This window comes from Hyperolius riggenbachi, chromosome 3 (assembly GCF_040937935.1).
Source record: "Hyperolius riggenbachi isolate aHypRig1 chromosome 3, aHypRig1.pri, whole genome shotgun sequence".
In the NCBI taxonomy this organism is placed as follows: domain Eukaryota; kingdom Metazoa; phylum Chordata; class Amphibia; order Anura; family Hyperoliidae; genus Hyperolius; species Hyperolius riggenbachi.
The window spans coordinates 170,396,318-170,421,820 of NC_090648.1; the positions used below are offsets into that span (position 1 = coordinate 170,396,318).

The 25,503-nt window shown below is 44.8% G+C and overlaps 1 protein-coding gene and 1 long non-coding RNA gene across 3 annotated transcripts in view; one reads left to right on the forward strand and one right to left on the reverse strand.

The window, feature by feature from the left end:
• SEMA4B (semaphorin 4B) overlaps positions 1 to 25,503 on the forward strand; it is a 319,690-nt gene that overhangs the window by 214,824 nt on the left and 79,363 nt on the right. The window lies entirely within an intron of this gene.
• Positions 2,856 to 4,267, reverse strand: LOC137561222 (uncharacterized). The gene is made up of 2 exons (XR_011029934.1): positions 4,034 to 4,267; positions 2,856 to 3,007 (listed from the first exon to the last, which is right to left on the reverse strand). It is a non-coding gene; the product is annotated as an uncharacterized lncRNA (long non-coding RNA).

A 25,503-nucleotide genomic window follows, 5' to 3' on the forward strand; every position in this document is an offset into this window, starting at 1 on the left:
GACAGTATTCCACAACGATTTACTGCGCTTTCCAACCCTAAAAAAGATTTAAAATACGCACATAGTGCAAAGTATTGCTTTAAAAAAACACACAATCTGCACCCCGTGCATGCACTCCTGGGGGTAGTGTCTCCACCAAATATGGGATTTTAGCTTCTCTCCCAATGTGATTGCACTCACCAGAAGCGCGTCTTGGGTCTTAGCATATCATATACAAAGATGTCAGCCAAGGAGAATCTTCATATAAAACCAGCTTTCCAATTTATTGCCACATAAAATACAGGTTGACAGAGGGTACATACGCTCCTACCGCGGACATAACAGAGTCGCACGCCACCGCACTGTCTTTCCTGCTCCTGAATGAGTCACGCATTGTGACGAAACGCGTAGGGCGGAGTCGGAGGTGTGCGCGCTGACGTCACGGAATACGAGGAAGGAGCAGGAAAGACAGTGCGGTGGCGTGCGACTCTGTTATGTCCGCGGTAGGAGCGTATGTACTCTCTGTCAACCTGTATTTTATGTGGCAATAAATTGGAAAGCTGGTTTTATATGAAGATTCTCCTTGGCTGACATCTTTGTATATGATATGCTAAGACCCAAGACGCGCTTCTGGTGAGTGCAATCACATTGGGAGAGAAGCTAAAATCCCATATTTGGTGGAGGCACTACCCCCAGGAGTGCATGCACGGGGTGCAGGTTGTGTGTTTTTTTAAAGCAATACTTTGCACTATGTGCGTATTTTAAATCTTTTTTAGGGTTGGAAAGCGCAGTGAATCGTTGTGGAATATTGAGTAAGGTGGAGTGAGGCCTTTTTTTGCTGCGATCCCCTGTACGTTGTTTGATCTGATTGGAGCGCAGTATAATCATTTGCAAATTGGTACCATTGACAGTGTAAGAATGGCTGCAGTTTACATTTTCCCAGTGAAATGTGTATTTGACTCCGCCCACTGATGCCCCGGCATTGCCCGGGTATGTATTTGGCTGGTGTTGGCTGCACCCACTTTTTCTAACCCTAACACACAATTACTTAATTACTCAATGACCTAGTTTTTGAGCTTTGCGGTCTTTGGCATCAATAATTTGCATTTAAATGAAACAAATCTGATTGGCTGTTTGTGACTCCACCCCCTTTTCTGAGTTTGAACCCCAGTCACCCAGTGACAAACTGTACCAGGTTTGAGGCTTGCGCCATTAACAGTGCAAGAATGGCTGCAATGAAATATTCCCCTTGAAAACCAGTTGGTGAATTTTGTTTGACTTTTGTAGGCTCCACCCACCCAGTAACCAACTGTGCAAAGTTTGAGAACCCTACCATTAACAGTGTAAGAATGTCTGCAGTTTATATTTTCCCAGTGAAATTTGTATTTGTCTCCGCCCACCTTTTGGTTATGGGGATAAAAAGTATCCTATACTTTATTCCAGGTAATGTACTATGTGTGTGACAAATTTCATTCAAATCCGTTCAGCCATTTTTGCATGATCAAGTAACAAACATCCAAACATCGGAACCTTCCCATTTATATTAGTAGGATATATATGTATTATATTTATTTATTTTTTCCTACTGAATGTATTTTTTTTCTGGAGAGAATGCTGGGTGTTTTCTGCTAACTGGGCGCAATGTTCTGTTGGTGTTAGAGATTTGGATGAATATCTGTCATGAACCTGTTTGTTCAGGCTACGGATGTCAGACAGGTTAGAACAAGCAAGCTGGGCCTTTTCCTCCTATCCTGTACTGTGATGAATGTGTTCAGGGTTGAGCAGACCTGCATAAGGATGGGTCTCTCCCAGTATATGTTACCATCTGCAAGCAGAGAGCTGCATTTCATGTTTCACCTGGCGATAAGTTAGAGTCACTGATAACGTTATATCCATACAGCTGTTATCCTTCCCAGTAAACATGTATGTAGATAACGTTCCTACCCATTAGAGCTGCTGAGAGAAATGTTTGAACTGGACCATTAACAATTCTGCACGCTTGCTTGTAGGCTTCAATTTACAGACTAACCCTTGTACTCCTATTTCAGGAAAGAAATCCATACACTCACAGATTGTCCCGGATGAGGCAAACCGATTGTTGACTCTCTGATCGGAATCTGATTGGATTGTCATCAATTCCAGCCACACACGGCACATTGATAATTAATAGATTTCAGCATGAAAGCCATTGAAAATCGATTAAACTATAGTGTTCTGTTTGACATTGTACAATGCTATGGCCCATCAATCAATCACCAATCCATCCCCGAACCCAACTGACAGAAATTTTGCATCCTGTCTGATCAATAGTTCTAATGGATTTTAGATCAAGATTGTGCTGGGGCACATATTTCTGGCAGATTTGATCAGAGTGATCGGATCTGCCTGGAATTGAACAGCATAGGTATACACCCATTCTTATCCTCTTGTCACATCATCAGCATCTGCAGCTCCTATCCATACCTGTCTATAGTAAGTACCTTTTCACCATTCTACACAATGCTGCATTGAGTACGATGTACTGAGACGGACCTTTTTTGAAGGTCTGCCAGAGTTTTAGCCCAGCAGCTGTTGAGACGGACATTGCAGTGAGCGCCGGACATGGCAGGCAAAGCAATTGGGGCAAACTTGTAGTATGGAACAGGGGGCAAACCTGCATTCGCATTGGGATATGGGACTTTGCAAACCCCAAAACGCAAGTTGTGGATTCACATGTCGGCCGGTGAACTGCAACACCACCCATCAGGCTCGCTTGGCAAACCACTCTACGGGGAGTTTGCTCGCCACTGTGTATAAATAGTTTATATTGCTCAGTCTTATTTAAGAGCAATAATAAGAATAGAGACATGACACTTCTTCTATAAAAGCCGCAGATGGATGGGTCAACAGGCAGTGCATCTTTACTTGTTGTCACCGATTAGGAGAAGTGCAGCCATCTTGATTCTGTAGCCAGTTTTGAGGAGACAGTCTTAATCTTCCTTTATTCATGTAGAAGGGGTTCAGTGGTTCTTGTAGCGACCAAGAGCACCTAAACGAGAAGCAGAGAGAGACCAGGAGCCCAATGGTGCAGTATCGTTAGGTATAAGGCAGGGGTCTCAAACTTAATTTACCTGGGGGGGCGCAGGAGGCAAAGTCAGGATGAGGCTGGGCCGCATAAGGAATTTCACAATCGTGGCGCATCGCCGCCTCTGCCCGCCCCTCTCACTGTTCCTTCACAGAGAGGGGCGGGGAGAGGCGGCGATCCGTGCGGCGATTGACGTCAGGAGGGGCAGAGCTGAAGCTGAAAGCTCTGCCCCTTCCAGGAAATGCCGGTGGATTGCCCCCCGGGCGATTTGGGGGCTCTGCAGCCCTCGTTTAGCGGCGGGGATGCGGCGGATTACTTGAGAGCACTGAAGCGAACAATAAGGAAGCTTTTGCCAGCGAGGGGCCACAAAATATTGTATCGAGGGCCACAAATGGCCCGCGGCCCGCAAGTTTGAGACCCCTGGTATAAGGGGACAAAAGTTGACATGATTATATACTCACAAAGGTGGGATGCAGTTCCTGCAACCATTGTATAAGCCAGTGAGGAATTAACAGTTGCTACAGGTCCTGAAGGATACTGGATGGTCACTCTCCTAGAGTTCAATACACTTTCCAGAAACCTGTAAAGCTATTGCCGTCAAAGGAGGTGTTACTGATAGAAGGGTGGTGTGGAGGTGCTCAAAATATATAGGCGTATAGGAAAAATATTTATTCAAAAATTTGACAACGCGTTTAGCGGGTCATGGCCCACTTCCTCTATAGAGGCACCTACACTCTACTCCTTATGCTGCTAAGACATTTGTTGTATTGATCTGAGGAAGCGAGCCATGACCTGCGAAATGCATTGTCAATGTTGTGAATAAATATTCATAAAAATGATTTCCAGTTCAATTGCTGTCTGTAACTTCTGTTTTGGGTACCTCTCCACCCCACCCCTCTATCTTCCTTTATTCATGAACAATAATTGCCCTTCTGATCCACTAGACTCTGAGAAAAACAACATTTTAGTGCTGGGTGAAGTGATTCTAACCTGCTCTGAGGAAATATAATGTTATGGCAGCTCCACATTTCTTCGTAGCCAGACACTGGAAAGTAGCCGCTACAGCACAGACATAAAGTTCAAAGTGCTGAATATCTGAGGCTTGTTGTCAGCCAGGTACGTGGTAATTGTGGCTAGCCTAGTCTGCCACTGCTGTGTCTGCACGTAGTAATACAGTGTAGTAACATATAATACAAGAATTCCTAAAGCTTTAATCTCTGCTATTAGCACAGGTAACTGTCTTTACACAGGTAACTGTCTTTACTGACGCTAGCCTAGCCTAGTGTGTAGGAAACACCAGAGTGAAGCTGGAAATCTGTACAAACAAAGATTTTCTGCATAGAATTTCATCTTTAGTCTTGTTTTATATTTTTAATTATATTCAAATCTATCTATTATAATGTAATTATATTTTAAGCCTACACTCTCTAACATGTTCCTTATTTCTGAGTGATTTACATTTTATGTTTGTTTTACCATCTACTTTCCTCCACCAATAAAAGGTAATACATTGAGGTCAAAGTCTGCTGAACACTCCCCATATTATCACCTTGCATTACTTCCCTTTACTCCCTGCCCATCCCTCTCTCTTCAGCCTTGCAGAAAGAAACTAAACAGTGAGGGAGGATTGTTTTGCAGAAGACTTGACACTGCTGGCAACAAGCAGAAGGAGCTGATGATAAGTTAGCCTGGAATTTTCAGTGAGAACAGGATGGATGACAAGGAGGAACAGGCGTGTTGCCAGTGGTGTAACTAAGAAGCTTGGGGCCCCAGTGTGTTTTACTAGGGGGCCCAAGAATTTTATTGATATGAAGCCTTAAAACTTACCACAGACATCTGCTGTGTCAGAGAGGTGTAAGAAAACAGGTTGTTAATTACCACTATTCAGTGCACATATTGAGGAGATCATTATCAGCATAGCACAAATGCTAAGCTAATAAGATGGATGAAGGAGGGCCTCTCTGGTCCAGGGGCCCGGTGAGGTCGCAACCTCTGCATCCCCTATTGCTACGCCACTGCTTCTTGCTGATGGTTGCTAGCTGGTATACATGTAATTAAAGAGACACTGAAGCAAAAAAAAAAATATGATATAATGATTTGTATGGGTAGTACAGCTAAGAAATAAAACATTAGGAGCAGAGACATAAGTCTAATATTGTTTCCAGTACAGGAAGAGTTAAGAAACTCCAGTTGTCATCTATGCAAAAGAGCCATTGAGTTCAACGACTTTCAAAGTCGCAGAGAGCTCTGTCTTCTGAAGCTTGTTATCTCAACTGTCAGTTATTGTATCTTCTTTTTCTCTGCAGAGAAGAGTTCAAAAGTTCACTAGCCTGCTTGTAAAATCTTTTAGAATGCTGAGTAGTGTGTAAACTGCAAATATCAGAGAATGATGCAATGTTATTTAAAAAAAAACTATATAACTGAAAATAAAAATGAGAATATTTTCTTTGCTACTAATGTTCTAGTAATTATCCGTACTACACAACCAACTCATTATATCATAATTTTTTTTCGCTTAAGTGTCTCATTAAGGGGCCAGGAAATGTAGGTGCAGGGTTAAGCCAAAAAATGGCTCACCTTGCTCCAGCAAAAGTCCTGGCAGCACTCAGGCCCGGATTTACATCACAGGAGCCTATAGATACAGATCTCCAGGCACCCTAGACTTTGCCCTCCATGAACCTACAAACCCCGCTGAACTGCACTGCAAGTGTGCTGGCTGGCCCAACTGTCACTTCTCCATTACTTCCCTTTCCTGGTGTAGGTAGCTACAGGTGCCATTTAGTATTAGGTAGGCCAGAGGTTCTCTCAGTATTAAGTAGCTAGAGGTGACCCAAAGTATTAGGTAGCTAGAGGTTCCCCCAGTTGAAGGTTGGAATGCTGAGAGTCAGATGAGCAGCCTCTCATTTAAGCCTGGCTTGGGCCTCTGCACAGGGAAGAAGAGAGGGAGGTACTCAGGGAGGGGAGTGAGCCACCTTTCCACCATCTGGCGCCTGTAGGTACGTCCCTACAGTGCCTTGTGATGAATCCGGCCCTGGCAGCGCTAATTACTATTCCCCCTTCAGGCTGCCATGGACAATTGCTGGCGGCAGAATTACACTGTTTTTAACCGTCCGGCTTTTGACGACACCTAAATTACTGACTGAGTGCCATTATACCTGTAATTCACATTACAGCCTATTGCAGCACCAGCTGCACCTACATTTCCAGTGCTGTTTTAGCCTGATTTGTGCTTGCTGGGCTTCTTTCACCGAAAATTGGGATGCCTCTATTGGACTGTCACTGTATTGTATGTAAGCCAGAGGTGTGAGCTTGGGCAGCCAAGGATATGCTTCACTGCTCCTCTTGCACTCTCAGTAGACATTCTCAGGAGATATGCAGAAAAATGTCTAGATTACAGAGCTGTACTCAATCCCATCACCACTACCCTTACTTTTATCTATGCTGCCATCCTAAAGGTGCTAAATTTTACCCAGCAAATTTGATCACTGTGGTTGGATCTGCCGGAGAGCAATGTCACAACATGCCCGATCGTAATTTATCGATCAGTCCAGACGGAAGATCTAGAGGTTGAGGTGGAGTCGCAGAAGTAATTACGGCCTTCCGTGGGGGAAAAACTGGGCATTTGGCCAGGGATGACGGGCTCCACAGATCTCCCCGTGATTAACAGCTCTCCCTCAGGGCCTCAGCAGAGTACTTGTGGCAGCAGAGTGCCTTCACCACTCCCTCTGTCTATGTCCATCCCTGTTCTCTGTGACCCAGCGGCATGTTACATAAGTACACAGTCGCATAACATACTGCTGGGTCTTGGAGAAGAGGTGTCCAGTGTTTTTCAGGTAGCATGAAAAATGATCTCCTGGGACAAAACTCAGGAGAAAAATTTGATTGATTAAGGGCTCTGGATTCTTAAAGGATAACCGAGGTGACATGTGACATGATAAGATAGACATGGGTATGTACAGTGCCTAGCACACAAATAACTATGCTGTGTTCCTTTTTTTCTTTCTCTACCTGAAAGAGTTAAATATCAGGTACGTAAGTAGCTGACTCAGTCCTGACTCAGACAGGAAGGGACTACAGTGTGACCCTCACTGATAAGAACTTCAAACTGAAAACACTTTTCTAGCAGAAAATGGCTTCTGGGAACAGGAAAGAGATAAAAAGGGTCAATAGTTCATAGATTTTTAGCTCTGGCATACTTCAATGAACGTGTCATTGAGCAAAAACAATAAAACAGTTAAAACTTAAAAAAGTTGATTTAAACATGAAATGAAACTGTGGAATATCTTAAAAAGTAATTTTTAGGAGAAGGAGCATAGATACAATTGTTTATTTCATTAGTTTATTTTCGCCTCGGGTGTCCATTAACCCTTAGAGTTAGAAAAAAACACAGGCTAGTGCTAAGCTGAACTGACATGTTACTGTTGGGGCAGTTGGTATTTTATGAACTCTGGATATATTTGTTAGCTACATTGCACTATTTATTTATTTTTTTAAATATTGAACAGTAAAGTTTATTTTTATTCATTTCTTCACAAAAGATGTCCTTTAAGATACAAAATGCAATTCCTCTGAATTGAAGTGCAGTGAGGCTCAACAAATTGAACTTACCTTTTTCCAACCCTATGTAACTGGTCCTTACATACCTCCTTTAGCTTCCATTGAAAATTAAAACTTCCTGTATGCAATCAGGTGGGATACAGTCTCCATCAAAACTTCTTGAAGTCTCCATCAACCCATTGTTTTTATGAGCAGGGCTTTGACTTGACAGATCTGCAAAGTGTTGTTATCTTGCAGACACTGTTATTGTTTATACAATCAGTACCTTGTATAAGAATGTAAGTCAGTAAATATTTCACAAAGTAATATGCTTTGCCTCACTAAGCAGGTGAGGCTACAGCCTCCTTACCACTGATCTCATACCATAATCAACACAAGAAATGTGTGCAAGCCAGGGAGTAAATTTAATGATAGCTATTCTTTGACATTACCAAAATGTTAATTAACTTATATGGATGGATAGGACAGTGTGCTGGTTGCACTATTACCAACTTATCCCGTTATAAGTTATGCAGGCGCTGTGGTTAATTACATATGATCAGTGCCTATACTGAAATAAACCATCCACCAAATTTACGTAATTTATGTGTTGACTATACTGTATGTGATTTTCAGGCCTTTACAATATAGCTGCTACTGTGAACTAAAGCCTCATTCACACGTATGATGCATGTTGCCCATCAGGGCTTGGCCAAAGCTGACAGAAACATTGCTAGCCTGCAAAGTGGAGTGGAGGGGAAGTGACGTAATGCGGTGGCTGGAGGAAGTGGAGAGAACAATGCTCTTGACCATCAATCACACAGCTGCTGGCGTAAGTCTGCATCATTTAGCATCGTAATACACTGCATCCCGCATAGCCATGAATGGAAGCCTTCATCTTAACATGTTTGCCGTCGAATGCAAGAACGCCGCATTCAATCATATTTTCCAAGACACTGTGTGTAGCTTCTAGCATTGTTTGCGGTTCTGTATCCCCTAGGGCAGTGATCTGATCTGCAAACTTTGCTCTCCAGCTGTTAAAGCGGAATATAACCCTGCATTTCAACTTTGCTCTAAAACATTATTTACAGCATATTATATGCAAAAAGCATTTTTTTTTTACTAGACCAGCATTGGAAGGGTTAAACACAGAGGTTTTAAGTTCCGTGCAGACATTCAGATGGTTACATTCTATTTAGTTAGTGTGTAACTGTTTATCAATAGATACATCTCTTTGGCTGTCCTCCAAGCTCCTTCTCAGTGAGAGAGATGAGTCATAATAAACACATATTTGTAAACAAAAAGTATCTAACTCAAGTTCGGATTCGGTTGCAGAAATCTCTAGGGACTTTAAAGCCCTGTGTAACCCTTCCAATGCTGGTCTAGTAAAAAAAAAAATGCTGGTTGCATATAATATACTGTAAATAATGTTTTAGAGCAAAGTTGAAATGCAGGGTTATATTCCGCTGAAACTACAAGTCCCACAATGCATTTCAGGAGTCTGACAGCCACAGTCACGATTCATAAAGGCAATTGAATGCATTGTGGGACTTGTAGTTTCTTAACGGCTGGAGAGCCAAGTTTGCGGATCACTGCCCTAGGGACTCAAAATGCATGACGGAATGATAGGAACTGATGCCAAGCGCTTTTCTGCTCAGTAGCGCTTAGCATTGGCTAAATGAAATGCCGGCAGCTGGCCCGTACATTACACAGCAAAGTTCTCGTTATCTGGAACTCAGGCAACCGGAAGTCTCAACTAACCGACATGTCTGAGGGGATAACAGGAACTGTGTTTAAAGCATTTTAAAGTTATTTTTGCTGGGCATTAAATACTTACCCAGTGTCAGGCCCGGATTTACCTCACAGGAGCCTATAGGCACAGATGTCCTGGCACCTTAGACCACAGTTCCCCAACCCTACACCCAAGGACCACCAAGAGTACATGTTTTTCAGAAAACCACAAACATGCACAGGTGGAGTAATTAGTGTAATTTGTTTAGGCAGAGAAAGTTCAAAGTGGCACTCCCTATGCTAGCTTGTGTGGAGACAGTGTGAGTATAGTAGAGTTTAAACAGTTCTCACCAGATCACCGACGTCTTCCAGAATCCTTACTGCTGGAGCGTGTGCACAACGGATGTTATGAAGAAAGATCATGCATACCGTGGATTGGGAGAAAAAAGAAACAAAATTACGGGCACCTTCCGTCCAATCTTGTTTATTGGCAGTGGCATCAAATTAGATGGCTTGTATGTGATACATCCATACGGTGGATACTCAGGTGATGGTGAGATGGAGGTGAGGGGGCACCGGGCACCAGATGGGGCTTGCGACGGCCGTCGCACCTCACCTCCATCTCACCATCACCTGAGTATCCACCGTATGGATGTATCACATACAAGCCATCTAATTTGATGCCACTGCCAATAAACAAGATTGGACGGAAGGTGCCCGGAATTTTGTTTCTTTTTTCTCCCAATCCACGGAGTAATTAGTGTCTCAGCAGAGCTGATTAACTACCTCTGTGGATTTCAACAAAACATGCACTGTTGGTGGGCCTTGAGGGTTGGGGAACACTGCCTTAGACTACCCACTTCATGAACCTACATACCCCGCCAAACCACACTGCAAGTGTGCTGGCTGTCTTAGCTGTCACTTCTCCCTTACTTCTCTTGCCCATCATGGGTAGCAACAGGTGCCCCTTAGTAGTAGGTAGCCAGAAGTACCCTTAAAATTAAGTCGCTAGAGGTGCCCCTGACTGAAGGAAGATCTCCTCAGTGGAATGCCATACCTCCCAACTTTTTGAGATGAGAAAGAGGGACACTTAAGCCACACCCCTGCCACACCCATGATCACGCCCCTGCCATACTCCTAGTCACGCATACTATAAAGACTTCATAAGAAAAATATGTTGTTTTATAATTCAAACCACTGGTCCTTTCTGTCTTGGTTCATTTTCCTTCATATTAACATTTTAAAATTAGTAAAATATCAATTTAAAGAATGGGAATAAAGTTTAGAGTCAAACACACACATTTTTAGTAGAGAAATATATATATTTACATAGGAAGAGGGACAAAGTCCTGAAAGAGGGACAAATGAGGAGGAAAGAGGGACAGAGGGACAGGGCTCCCAAAGAGAGACTGTCCCTCCAAAAAAGGAACAGTTGGGAGCTATGGAATGCTGAGAGCTGGATAAGTAGCCTCTCATTTACACTCTCATCAGGACTCTGTAGGCAGGTGCCTGTAGGCACGTGCCTACAGTGCCTTATGGTAAATCCGACCCTGCCCAGTGTCCAGCGCCATCTTCTAACTGTCCTGTAGCTCCTCGCAGCTTTCCGGCATCTTTGTATGGCTCTCGGTGTGTCACGTGACCCAACCCAGGTCAGGTCACACATCGGGAGCCATGCACAGAGGATGCCAGGAAAGAACTACAGGATGACGGTGCTGAACACTCGGTAAGTATTTAATGCTGCATGGGGGGGAGGTTGTGCTTTGTGCTTTTTAGGTTGGTAGCTCAAGCAACTGGCAAGCACATGTATCTGGCATCAGGCGATCCCCAGCGGTGCTGGATCCCGGGGACTTTGCTGTATTCCTTGCACATAGAATACATGAAAATGGAGTTACACTCTGAGAAACACATCAGAAGCAAAACTTAAAAGCCTGTGTACACAAGATCTAATTGTTTATAGATGCTTTCCAAACATTCCTTTATGCTATTGCATAACTAAAAATACTTGCTCAGTTTTTTATTGTTTTACAAATACTCAGCGAGAAGGTTGCGAATAGCAGAACTGTTTTGCCTCTTAGATGGATACATTTTCTGCTGGCATTTAAAATGAATGTGGACATGGAACTGATGCCTTGTGCCAGTGCCACTTCCACTGCTGCACATTTAGTAGATGATCAGATGGCCAGATGCTCCTCAAATATGACAGCTGTAACACATTTAAATATTTTTCAATTTTAACTAACTACAGATTGTATGAGTGGCTGAGACGCTAAAGCTGGCTATAGGCTGTAAATTTCAGTCTGAACAAGCACCAATTGTACCATCTGCATTGCAACCCACAGACACTGAATAACAAAGTCTGTTGAAACAGGCCCTGCTGGCTGTGCTTCTGTAGACAAACTACGGCTATGGTGCACTGAAATGGCAATGGATGGATTTGTATTATTGTAATTGTTTTACTTATTGATGTATATAGTGCCATCATCTTCATTGGTGCTGTACTAAGTAAAGGTGCTCACACACACACACACACACACACTTGTTCCTGCGTCGTTCCCTCAGGCGACATTCCAGGGGCAGAGTGCTGCCCATAATAGAGTGAAGGGTCTCTTACTATGGGAAGGGGAGAAGGAATGATGGTGCGATGCAGGGGCAAAACTACAAATCATGGGGACCCCCAGAAAAACTTTGATGCCCCCCCCCTCCTATGTTCCCACTCTGTCCCTTATCTACCCCTGGTGACCCTCACAGCCACAGGGCCCACCTTGTGAAGGTCATAAGACAAGTGTGGCCACCGGTGAGCTGGGCACAAGGTGAGATGAATGACGGCTCACCCTGCTGCCGCTCATATCCCTGGCAGTGTAAAATACTATTCCCTCTCCGAGTCATCGCAACTTGGAGGGAGGTGTAATTCGGGGGCCAGAACCCACAATTACCCTGACGCGCCCCGCGCAACATAACATTACTGCTATGGGGCACCTAGTTTCGGTGCGGAGCGCCGTACTTCGTCAGTAACGCCACGCGTGTCACAGCTGACATGCAGCGGTAGCAAACCCGGCAGCAAAAAAAGCCACATGTCGAGGCTGAGTATGGCAACCGCTGTGCTCAGATGCAACTACATTTTTACATTTTTAATTTGCCTCCTTCAGCTGCTCATGGAAAAGAGGCCTTAGTAGAAATTTAAATGTGTGCTCTGCATCAAATATAGATTCGGAGACACTGCCTCTCTCATATCTGCTTATTGTCCATGCTACAGTTCAACAAGATTCAACTTGTCTTGTGATAAAAGATGCATAAAGGATTTAAATCCAGGTTCAAAGTGCTGCTGAATTTACATGGCTTACCTTTCATGGTAACAAGAAGCGTGACTCAGTCAAGTAGTTCTAATACATTTGTTAACATGCATAATTCAATTTCACGGCTCAACCCCTCATTAAAGTAAAAAAGATATACTGATGAAATACAGCATATGTGAAACTCCTTACTACTTGTTCTGTCCATTCCAGTCCAGTGATTTGCATAGCTCTGTCACACAGCACAGCCAATAAAATCAGCTGCATGCTCACACATTTCCCCTTCCAGCAGTTCACCAACCCAGCCTGGTCAATGTCCCTCCAATGATTGGACAATGTGGAGGTGTCACACTTCCATGAGGCATCATTCTGCTTTCTGCTTGTGTTTTTAAGGCTAGGAGCTTCACAGGCCCTTAGTGCAGCCCTCACATTACCGTACATGCCAAACTCGGGCCCGCAAAGTCATCAAGTTGGCCTGCAAGTAGTTTTTCCACTTTGCATTATGTTTGGCCCACTCTAGAGTCTAGACCACCAGAAAAGCTATATTTGAGGTGAAGCCCTAGATCACTAGGGAAGCCATATGGGTGGGAAGGACCAGAGAACTGTATAGGGGAGGGCCACTAGACACCAGATAACTGTATAAGGGAGGGAGGGGGAAACTAGACGACAGGGAACTGTATAGGGAAGGCAGGAGCATTAGACACCAGGGAACTTTATAGGGGAGGGAGGTGCCCGCTAGACACACAGGATGGCCAGTGACTTGGTCCCAGTGTCCAATTTTGGTCAACTTTCTATTTCAGTTTGCCACCCCTGCAGGGTATATCAAGTACAAAGTGGGAGGAGAACACATAGGAATGATCAAATACAGACAAAAGTCAGGTACTTATCTTGGCATTAATAAAATACATCTAATTATTCCTTACTTAACCAGTCCCAGACGTGCTCTATTGAAATCTAAACCGTTTGGAGAATCATATTTCTGCCATTATGATACGGCTTAGCCTGCAAAATTCAACTTACAAACACCATCCCAAAATGGAGCATGAATGTAAGTAGGGTACCGCCTATACAGCCGTGATATCTTGTACCTCCTCTAACAAGTCCAACCATCATTTCATGTCTCCCTGTAACAATTTAATTTATCATCTATCACCCTATAATAAGTTTGGCCACCCTGTTATCTCCAATAAGGCCTTGTTCACATCATAAATTGCAATCGCTGATGCCAGCATTTTGCAATTTTGTGCATGATTTTTTTTAGTGCCTCCCGGCGCTTGCACCTTTTTTTGTACAGCGCTTTTCTAGGTGCTTTTGCAGAGCGATTTATTTTTTCACTTCCTGACATCACTTCTTTGACCCTGAAAAGAATAAATACATTGTATTTAAAAGCGCTGGGGAAATCTCTATACAAAGCGCTTTTTTAAGCACTTTACGATTTCCCTATACCTTCCATTGAGGCAAATCGCCCCGAAAATGGTACAGGCAGCACTTTGGTGAGTGGATCAGAATCTAACCACTCAGATGTGAACACTCTCATAGGGAATCATTGCACAAGCGCATTTAGGGCAATTTTAAAAATCGTCAGCGCTTAAAAAAAAAAATGCCCTTAGTGTGAACTAGCTCTAAGAAATGCAGCAACCTTGTATCCCCTATAATGAGTGCCGCCATCATAGAGCTCTTATAACAAGGGTAGCCATCTTGTGCCCTCTTATAACAAGTGCAACAATTATGTGTTAACTTGAATTGCATTAATAAAGTCCAACTATTTTCTGCCAAACCAAGTCACTGTTTATCATTGATTGGAGGGGAGTTCCCGCCTCTAAATGGTTGCATTGTATTATTTTATCAGGTATCTCTTGACACATGTAGTAGCAGCTGTACTGTGGCCCTTTGAGGGTATTTTACATGATCTTCCCCATACAGTAATTGTCTCCCCAACAGGATTGACAATAAGGTGCCTACTGTATATTTTTCAAGATAGTGACCATATCCTAGACCAAGTACAACAGTAAGGGGATGGGCTGAAGCAAAAATACCCCTAAAGTACCTGTAGTGACAACCAACCCTTCATAGACAACCAGACTATTGTGGGTATTAATTACTAGTGTTTGTGTACCCATTTTACATCCTGAAATAATGCTCCAGGTGAGCTTCCTCTTTGGATGTCCCTCCTTGTTTGTGTCTTTTTCTCATATAACCAGTGCTGTAACCAACCATCATACATCCCTCTATAGCAAGTGCAGCCATGATCTTGGGTCCTCCATAACATGGTTCTTCCAATCTTACATGAGAGCACTAAAAGGGGGACACATATGCAGAGCTGGGACAAGGTCCTCCAGCACCCAAGGCTGAGACACCAAAGTGCGCCCCTCCATCCCTTCCACCCATCACACAATGATTGCTATTAGACTAAGAGGCGCCTCAGGGCCCCTAACACCTCAATCTCTAGTTATCTGGCTGGCAGGACTGCCATGTATCCCCTTTTCTTATTTCTCTCTGCTTCAAACACAATAGGGGAATGACAGCTGAGTGAGTTGTGCGCCCCTCCTACACTGCGCCCTGAGGCTGGAGCCTCTCTCGCCTCTGCCTCGGCTCGGCCCTGCACATGTGAGAGCTGGACTTCTGGAAATGACCCAGCGTCTAAAGCAAGTGAACATCTACATTCCATTGCACTTCCCTGACAAACCTCCAAAACCTTGAAATTATTTAAAACACACAACTCACGAACTTATGTTTGTTTCTTGCTTTAAAATGTTATTATTAATAATAATTGGGGATGAATAGCAGTTAGCAATAGAGGGGAGGGGGAGGGGACAGGAGGACAAAAGGTTCCCCTACTGAAGCATGTACCATAAGGACAATGTCCCATTGTTCTGTGAGCCTAGCACCACTCTGGCTCTTCACTGAGCCTGCTTATACTCAGAAATGGTCTTTACAGAGCCCCTAAACGCTTTCACACCACCCCCTACTCCATAGGAGCTCATACCCTAATGTTGATGAAGGGAAACCTACTGACCACTAATCTGCTATGCCACCTGCTAATGCACTGAGAAATGGGTCGCACCACGCATCATTTCACTTTTGCAGACAAGTGTTACTAATGTGCCTAGGCCTAGCATATTAAGCTTACATTACTGAAAAAGCAAGAATCTTGAAGCTCTTTTAAATGATAAATACTGTAATTGTAAAGAACTGAATCACTGATGGTGATTTGGTGTTTATTACCCAAGCTGAAGCCAGCGATGCTCTTACCAGATATTACCGCTACTTAATTACACTATGCAACAACCATTACCACTAACTGCACTTAGGGAGAAGTACGTTACCACATTCATGAACCCGAACTGTGCCTCTGTCACCACAAATTAGTTTCAGGTTTCCAGCAACACATCACATATGTCCCACATGTGACTGGGAGAAAAGGGGGACATGATTTGTTATTGGTCTGTGCTCTCTGCAATCATCAGAGGACATTGCCACATCATATACTGTATATAATCTGTTGCAGCTCTCAGTCGAGCTTCCCACAGCCCCATGTGTTCCAGAATTTCTACTAATAGCGGTATCAGATGGCCAGTTCACTTTACTAGGTCTTCAACTAATCCATAGGTAGAGATTTCAAGAAATGTGGAGGCAATTGTTTAATGCAAAATCTCAAGCACCTTCATAAATATAGGTTATATAGTATTTGTAATTATTAATATTTATAAAGTGCCAATTTATAACGCAGCACTGGACAATAAATACATACAAAGGTAAAAAGGATGACAGACGTAACATAACAAGGTTATACAGCATAGGGCAAAGTTATACAAGGCAAACAAGGTACAAAGGACATGATTATGCGATTTTGGGCTGGTTAGGCAGGTCCAGTAATTCAAGTATGAGGTGGTCATAGGAAAGGAGCACATGATCATATAAATATTAAAAAAAAGGGAGGTCAAGTGAGCAGATTTCTGATTATTCACATATTATACTATCTGTCACTGAACAGTTATACCTGACGGCACTTTTATGCTGGTAATACACGGCTCGATTCTGAGTCATTTAGATGGCTCGATAGATAATTTCCGACATGTCCGATCTCCCGCCCTAACGTTTCGCCGCTCGATTCTGCATGGAGGACAATGGGAAAAGATAATAAAAACGAGCGGAAGATAAGAGAATCACCTGCAGAATCGAGCGGGCAAAACGATCGGGCGTGGAATCGAGCAGCGAAATCGAGCCGTGTATGCCCAGCATAAGGCTAGGTTTACAGTGGAGAATTGCGAAGTGTTGCTACACAATGTGGATTACACACAACACAAAGTAGCAAGTAATGTGGTTGCAGTGGCATGCAATATAACGGAGGCATAAGGATCAAAATTACATCATAGATGTGCGCCATTTGTGTTACACATTTAAGTATAAAGCTCTGCCTATTCTTAAAACAGATGTGCGCATGTGCAATGCCAATAAAAGGAAAAAAAATAAAAGATAGCCTCAGTAAAATCACAATCACATCGCAAACACACAAAAATCGCAAGTAGAGTTTTGATTAAAAAACCCAATCGCATCGCACTGCATTTGCACTTGGCGATTTTCAGAGTGTACAGACCCTTACCCAGCAGGTCACGTCGCCTCGGTGCCAACACTCTCTCTGTACAAATTTCCATAAAGGCGGCTGGATAGTGTGTTAGTTAAAGACATCACATTTGACACAGGTGACAAGGATTTGAATCCTAGTAGGAGCACTCCAGTATCTGTTCAGGAAGGAGTCTTTGGGCAAGACCCCCTTATGTTCTAGAGTGGCCTACAAAGCACCCCTTTAGTGGCTGTGTCCCTCAAGAGTTGTTAGTCCCATAAGAGAGAAGAGCTATAGAAGTATTAACATTTCATTTTAATATGTAAAGGGAACTTGAAGCAAGAAGTATATGGAGGCTGCCATATTTATTTACTTTGAAACAATACCAGTTGCCTGGCTGCCCTGCTTATCTATGTGGCTGCAGCTGTGTCTGAATCACCCCAGAAACAAGTATGCAGCTAATCTTGTCAGATTTGACAATCCTGTCAGAAACACCTGATCTGCTGCATGATTGATCATGGTCTGTGGCTAAAGGTATTAGAGGCAGAGGATCAGCAGGATAGCCAGGCAACTGTTATTGCTTAAAAGGAAATAAATATTGCAGCCTTCATATACCTTATGCTTCGAGTTCCCTTTAAATGAAGAAGCCCTCCCAACCACCTGTGAAGGGGAGCAAGCCACAAACTGTCCCAGCCAGTGGCCGTGGTGTGGAGAAGGCCACAGGAAGCCTCTGGACTCTGAACTATCCAGAAGCTTCCTTCTACCTAGATAAGTATTGAACTTTTTGGCCCGCAAGACTACGGGCTTGATTGACTAAAGGCACGTACACATGCCTGATTTATTCAAATGACGGGTCGTCAGACCCGCCTGGGGGGGCGGCTGTTCTATCGACAGTTTGTGAGTGTGTACAGTCTGTCAGCAGGCTGATAAGGCTGGTTTTGACAGTCAAAACCAGCCTCATCAGCCTGCCGACAGACTGTACACACACAAACTGTCGCTAGAACGGCCGCCCCGGGGGCGGGTCTGACGACCCATCGTTTGAATAAATCAGGCGTGTGTACCCGCCTTAAGACAAATAGCATGCCTTATCAAAGTTAGCATGCCTTATCAAAGTTAATATGCCTTATTAGAGTAGCATAGCAAGCGCTACTAACCCGCAGGGGCTCAGGGCAGGACGAGTGGAGCCCTTGCATAAGTTATGTTACTATGTTACTCTAATAAGGAGTGTTAACTTTGATAAGGCGTGCTAACTTTGATAAGGCATGCTATTTGTCTTGAATCAAGCCCTACAAGTTCACTTTTGATGTAGGAGCCACCTTGCTGGCCCAATGCTGTCCCCTCTAATATTCGATGTGCCCACCCCCCTCCCCCGGTGCCCAATGCACTATACATTACCTGTCCTTGTCTGCCATTGGCTCTGGGCTGGCTTCAGGCTCCTCCGTCCATACACGTGCCCCACGTGAAGGACGGAGTCCAGAGGCAGACACAGACAGGTAATGTATATTGCACTGGGCACGGGGGGGGGGGGGGGCACATTGAACATTAGGGGGGGCAGCGTCGGAGGTTTCATCATGTTCGTCGCTTGTCCCGATATAGCTCATTGTTACCACCATGCACCCGACTGGATGCACGATGGCTGATCTACATGCTCGGCCCGAAATTGGTTGCATCGTCGATCAGGCATGCACCTGGTGGCACCAATTTTCATCTGATTCGATAATAATTATGGAATCGGATGGTCGATCGGCTGCCAAGTTGCTAGATGTATTGGTACCGAAACAGGCCTGGAAAACTAAAATTATTACTATAATGTATTTCTATAGCACTGACATACTGTACCGTGCTTAAACTGCCGTCCCTTATTGTGTAGTCTATTGGCGGAGAGCCTCGCCACTCCGTTCTTCTGGAAATAAATTCAGAGGAAACATAACTGCAGTTTTATTGCTCCAACATCTGAAACACACATGGTAATACCACACAGAACTGTTCAGAAGCTTCTAAAGAATGGCGGGGCTGGGTGGAGGGGGTGTGTTACACTCTTAACTCCAAACACTTTTTAATCTACCATTCAGTATAAGCATTTTATTTTGCTTTCAATTATTTTTTATGGAAACGGTGATTTATTTGACAAGGACTTTGTATTTCTTTTTTACACGTACGTCGTCCCTAACACTTCCATGAGCAAGTTCCACGAGTGTTTAGTGTTAAACAGGTGTTGGTTTTGTTCTTATGCTTTGGAAAAGGGGCAGACCTGACACCCGTTTTTAAGCCCTAAGAGGTAAATATAAAACAGCTCAGGCGTTTTACTGGCTGCGTGTCAGCTAGCCTGGACAATAAAATAGCAATAAATAAAATAATCCATCTATTGTAAAAGCGAGATTTGATCGCTACTACGCAGAGAGGCCCAAGGAAAGTTGATATCCAAACATTTGTACTGGAATATCAAACAGTGCAGAATCCTGCAGCTGGCACGGAATGCTGAAGGAGTATACCCCTGAGAACGGATACAAGGATTCATGAGGCTTACCATTCTAAAGCACTTTTTAGGTCTGCAGTTGCTGTTGATAACTTGTTTGATTATCCTATCAGTGTTTGGCAAGCAAAACATTTTGTGTCGATTGGAATAAACATGGGTACCTCTAAATATTAATATTTATAGTAATTTGTTCCAAATGCACATGCTGTTTCTTTTGTGATGCACATTTATCTGGCTTAAGTTGTGTACAGACATTAGATAATGGCTGGGCCGTGCAAAGCATGATCTATTATCTTTTTGTCTGGCCAGAGAGCCGTGTTTGTCTCAGCCGTAGGAGAATGTCGGAGGAAAAGGAGGCTTACTCTGCAGGGGAAGACAATCATCCATAGAAAAGTCATAATAAAGCCCACCTATATTCCCCCAGCAGAATTGGATGCACAGGTCGGGGGGAGGGGTGCACTCCAATACAATGCCACTCAATCTGCTTGTAAACAATTTGTTCCAATGAGTGTAATCTCACATATGTATAGAGCTTTAAGGTGGCTATACATTTATTGCGTCATTATTCAGTAGATCACTCCGATCAAATCTGCTAGAATGGCACAATCGATGCCTGTTTAATCGTTTTACGCCTGAAATGCTGCTTGAGCAGCGACAGGTCGGGATCGAGGCAGCGTTCAATTACAGGACGACTGACGTGCAGTGTTAGCAGAGCTTTCACTCATCTATCCGCCAGTGTGTCTTCTCTCCATCCCTGCCAGATGCTCCTCCCTGTGTCTTCTCTCCAGGGGCAACTGTGTCATGTGACAAAAGCTAGAGGCCAAACACTAGAGGCCTCTAGTGGTCAAGTAAGGTACATGCCACAGTGCCCAGGGGTGGAGAAGACATGTGCTGGTGAATAGGACAGTGTAAGCTCTGCTGCTTACGCTCTGAATGGGGACACAGATAGGAAGATGTGGGGGGACGTCAGGCTGTGAATGGCTCCACAGATATTAAATAGATTTTGTGCTGAAATATACTGAAAATCTGTGCCTAGTGTGTGGAAGGATTTGCTCCCTCTCAGATCAGATTTGATCTGAGAGAGATCTATCTGATGGTCGAATCTGGTGGATATCTGATAGTGTATGACCACCTTTAAGCTACATGTGTAACTTGTTCTACTCAGCAGGAGATAACCAGAAGACAATGCACCAGAGATAATGACCAGTCTCTACCAGTATTTTACAGAAAATAATCTAACAGAAAAATCTAAAGGGGCCCATACACTTAATGATTTTCCCGCCGATATACAGCAGATTCGATCACTGTGATCGAATCTGCTGTGAAATCGTTGCGCAAACGCTGACCGAATGATCGATTGTTCCCGTCCATCCATCCGTGCAGCAGGCTTCACTTCTTCCTGTCCCGACAGGAAGTTTAAACAGTAGAGCGCCCTCCACCTTAACAGAAAAATCGAACAGAAAATTGTATGGTGTGTACTAGGCATTAGATTTTCATCACTATAAATGATCATGTAAGATTGTCTCTAGGGTATAACTCAAACATCAAAACAGGTGCCCCATGAGTCCCCCACTAAATGACTGCCATTAACAGCTGCTATTATTTCTCTCCTCCCACTTGTCCTCCTCTCCTGTTTCTCCCTCCCCTCCCAAAGGAACAGGACGGGCTGTACAGCTACATGTCTGTAAAGTGATCATTCCAGGCAACAGTAAATAAGGGTCTAAGTCAGTGATCTGCAAACGTGGCTCTCCAGCTGTTATGGAACTACAAGTCCCACAATGCATTGCAGGAGTCTGACAGCCACAGTCATGATTCATAAAGACAAATGCATTGTTTCTTAACAGCTGTAGAGCCAAGTTTGCAGATCACTGGTCTAAAGGTGCGTACACACATGCGACTATAGTCGTTTGAAACGATCGTTCCCCAATCCTTTCAAACGACGATCGTTTGAAAAACAGCAGCCAACGACCATGAAGTCTAACGACGGACGAGCTAGATCGTTCAAAGCGAATGATCTAGCTTGGCGGATTTTTCCCAACGACGATCGTTTGCAAAAGTAGTACATCGTTGGAAACGATCGTTCCTAATAGGCTTGACATGCGCATTTCACTATTTCTCCATGGAACTTTTCATTTTTATGCGCAGGCGCAATAGTTACTTTTACGTGATGTAACGTTCGTTCTAACGATCTGATCGTTACACACCTTTTAAAACTAACTTTACTTAGGTCGTTCTTTCATCAATTAAAAGTTTGTTCGTCGTTGACAACGAACGATCGTTGTCGCATGTGTGTACGTAGCTTTAGCCAACAGTCACTGGAGAACGTGTGCAGGTAGTGCACTGCAATTTTACCTGTAGGTATAATGTGCATTAGATATTAGTAACAGGCAAGTTGTGGATATTGCATGGACTGCATTATTTACGCAAAGCGCATTATGTAACTTTTACCCTGGTTCGCAAATATACCCCATTGATTATAAAGCAATGAGCAAAATGTGGCAAAGATAACCAACCAATCACATTCAAGTATCACATTCAAAACCTGTCACTTCTGTCAGATTTCTACTGGCTACTGTAAGTGACAGCAACATAGGAGAAAAGTAATTTATGGCTCATTTTACTCTGGAAAAAGTGTACTTATTTGTATATGTTTGCACATATTTTACATTTTATAATTTTTTGCTGTAGTGCCCCTTTAAGAGCTCTTTCAGACTATGCACATTACCACTTAACGACCAGCTAACGCCGATAGGGGGCGCCTGGTCGTTAGTGGTATAGCATGGAAACGGCCGCCATGCCAGTTCACGGATTGTGCCTCCGTGAACAGTGTGCGAGCTGCCGATCGCGGATCGCAGCAGCGCCGTAAGGCAGATCGGCGATCCCCAGCCTCTGATTGGCCGGGGATCGCCGTCATATGATAGGCTGAAGCCTATCCTACAATACGCAGGACGGATATCCGTCCTGCGCAATACATGGAGGCAGAAGTAGGGAGGGAGAGGGAGGGAGCACATAAAACGCTGCGGAGGGGGGCTTTGAAGAGCCCCCCCGCAAAACGCAGCAAGCCGGCGGCAGGACATCCCCCTAGTGGGGAAAAAAGGGGGGAAGTCTGATCGCCCTGGCTAAATCCTGATCGGTGCTGCGGGCTGTAGAGCCCACGCAGCACCGATCATTAGAAATTGCCGTGGTCCTTAAGTGGTTTTAAACACAATGCATAACACATGCTTAAAACATAGCCCATGTTGTTTAATGGGGTTATTCATATCATCGTGTTAAAAGCAATTTTTGACACACTTCTGCGTGTTTTTTTGTGGACACTGTGCATCTTTCAATAATCAGCTGAATAGAAAAGTGCAGAAGACCACATACAAGCACAGGTCAATGCATATAATCAAGAGTCTATTCTAACGCACACAGTCTGAGAGGGCCCTAAGGCTACATTTCCTCTCAAATCATGTTTTTGCGTACATGTTTTTGTGAGCACTCGATGGCAGCACAATGTAATTTAATTTAAAGAAAGGAAAAAAACAGCATGATGCAGGGTTTCTTCCCCCCCATGACTGGAAAATGCATTAAATGTGAACCGATCCATTAACATGGACTGTCTGCCTAATTCATTGATGTCTGTGGAAAAACACACCCAAAAAAATCTGCATCTAATGTAAATCAGCTGTAAGCTACTTACGAACACTAAGAACACTAAGCTATGAATTTACTTGAAATAAATGATACTCACAAATTAACTTTGATCATTGCTGTGAGTACCACTAAAGCCTGCGCACCTGCCATAGAGCCCCCTGCCACCAAAACCTGTGCATCTGCCGTAGAGGCCCCTGCCACCAAAACCTGTGCACCCGCTGTAGAGCCCCCTGCCACCATAGCCTGTGCACACTCCATAGAGCCCCCTGCCACCAAAGCCTGTGCACCTGCCGTAGAGCCCCCTGCCACCAAAGCCTGCTCACCCTCAGTAGAGCCCCCTGCCACCAAAGCCTGCTCACCCTCAGTAGAGCCCCCTGCCACCAAAGCCTGCGCACCCGCCGTAGAGCCCCCTACCACCAAAGCCTGCGCATCTGCCATAGAGCTCCCTGTCACCAAAGCCTGCCCACCTGCCATAGAGCTCCCTGCCACCAAAGCCTGCGCACCCTCTGAAGAGCCCCCTGCCACCAAAGCCTGCGCAGCCTTGGTATAGTCCCCTGCCACCAAAGCTGGCGCACCTGCCGTAGAGCCCCCTGCCACCAAAGCCTGCGCACCCTCCATAGAGTCCCCTGCCACCAAAGCCTGTGCACCTGCCGTAGAGCTCCCTGCCACCAAAGCCTGCGCACCCTCCATAGAGTCCCCTGCCACCAAAGCCTGTGCACCTGCCGTAGAGCTCCCTGCCACCAAAGCCTACTCACCCTCAGTAGAGCCCCCTGCCACCAAAGCCTGTGCACCTGCCGTAGAGCCCCCTACCACCAAAGCCTGCGCATCTGCCATAGAGCTCCCTGTCACCAAAGCCTGCCCACCTGCCATAGAGCTCCCTGCCACCAAAGCCTGCGCACCCTCTGAAGAGCCCCCTGCCACCAAAGCCTGCGCAGCCTTGGTATAGTCCCCTGCCACCAAAGCTGGCGCACCTGCCGTAGAGCCCCCTGCCACCAAAGCCTGCGCACCCTCCATAGAGTCCCCTGCCACCAAAGCCTGTGCACCTGCCGTAGAGCTCCCTGCCACCAAAGCCTGCGCACCCTCCATAGAGTCCCCTGCCACCAAAGCCTGTGCACCTGCCGTAGAGCCCTGTGCCACCAAGGCCTGCACACTCGCCATAGAGCCGCCTTCCACCAAACCCTGCACACCCACCGTAAGGCTCCCGGGCACCATAGCCTGCGCACCCGCCATAGAGCCCCCTGCCACCAAAGTCTGCGCACCTGTCATAGAGCCCCCTGCCACTTAAGCCTGTGCACCCACCGTAGAGCCCCGGCAGCCCAAAGTTTGTGCACGCAAGCACAGTAGGTGGGGGTTGTGGTGTGCGCATGCAGGCCCTCAGTGGCGTAGCTAAGGAGCTGTGGGCCCCGATGCAAGTTTTACAATGGGGCCCCCCATGCACTCTATACATAGCAATTGAAACGGCGCACTACAAGCTGCCAATGGCAACTACAATGTCAGAGGTGCAAGAGGGGGATGGGGAATAGTTTGTTAATGATTACCACTATTCAAAGTATATATATAAATGATTATTATGAGCACAGGACCAATATAGAGCTAATACTGTAGTTGAGGGAGGGCCATTCGGGGCCCCTCTGGCCCAAGGGCCCCGATGCGGTCGCTACCGCTGCACCCCCTATTGCTACGCCCCTGCAGGCCCTGCATCTGTGCATACCTACATCTGTCAAATAGTAATATAGATGAGCTGTTTCACCATTTTGTCCTATAGAGAGGGGACTTCAATAGTAGCCAGCCAAACAATAGCTGAATGCTGGAGGTGTGACCACTGATTTTGTGGTACACCTGTACTCACATTACATGTTCACTCAACACTATCTTGAATAATCATGTCTGGTGATCAAAACCTAGATTTTTCCCAGCTGGAGTACAATGTATGCAACGCTTTCTGACATCCCAGATTAAAGGCAGATACAAACATAAGCGTGTTCTCAGTTGGTGGGAGCTAATTCTGCTGAGAATCTAGCATGTGTGCAGCCTCCCTGATTCATTGTCAAGAGATCCAGAGTGCTGAATGATCTTCTCAGAGTGCATTGTTCTCCTCCTTATCCTCCCCACCAGAAGCTGCACCATTGTGCACAGTCCCTGTCATCCCTCCTCCATAGCAAAAGAACATGTTGCAACTGCAACGGTGTACACACCAATGCTGAACCACCACTATTGCTTGCAGTTT